This window comes from Seriola lalandi, unplaced genomic scaffold, assembly GCF_002814215.2.
Source record: "Seriola lalandi dorsalis isolate HSWRI2012SDOR001 ecotype SW California unplaced genomic scaffold, Sedor1 jcf7180002000178, whole genome shotgun sequence".
Taxonomy (NCBI): Eukaryota; Metazoa; Chordata; class Actinopteri; order Carangiformes; family Carangidae; genus Seriola; species Seriola lalandi.
This window is the reverse complement of record NW_019470841.1, coordinates 1-525: the sequence shown is the minus strand read 5'-3', so window position 1 is coordinate 525 and position 525 is coordinate 1. Positions and strand designations below refer to the sequence as shown.

The window sequence follows — 525 nt, the reverse complement described above, 5'->3', positions numbered from 1 at the left end:
CGACTGGACACGTTGCTGAACGGCAGTTTTGCTTTGTTTTGGTACCAAAACCTTTGCGACAGTACAAAGACGATATCATGCGTACCATATGCCCTTGTCAAACTGCAGCATTGTATTCAACTTTTCAGCACCTTGTGTGTCAGATGAAGGTGAGCTAACTCTCAAGGCACTGAACTCTGGTATCATGCATTTTGGGCACCATCAGCCAGAGAGCTGTGCCTAGGAAGGAGGCCCCTTCTCAGACACTTCAAACACATACTTACCTGGCAGGGGAGATACCATGATCAAGAAGGTGGTTCACCCAGGGCGAGGCTCAGCCATTGCACCCCGGCTGTGCTGACCTTTGCGAATTCCCCAAATGTGGGAATCTCGACTGCATAATTTCTGGTAGTGGGGGACTGCGTTCGCGCTCTCCCCTGATCATTACGTCAAAGAAAAACAGCTCTCTTCAAGATGATGACTCTTGAGGAGTTTGAGCTCCGAAGTTATGTTTGCGCCAAGCTTGGTGTCCACTAGAGTCTCTGA

General features: G+C 49.3%; 1 non-coding gene across 1 annotated transcript; it reads left to right on the top strand.

Annotated features, from left to right (window-relative positions):
* The first annotated feature begins 255 nt into the window (after window positions 1-255).
* Window positions 256-419, top strand: LOC111662178 (U1 spliceosomal RNA). Its single transcript, XR_002761297.1, has one exon. It is a non-coding gene; the product is annotated as a U1 spliceosomal RNA (small nuclear RNA).
* The last annotated feature ends 106 nt before the right edge of the window (window positions 420-525 follow it).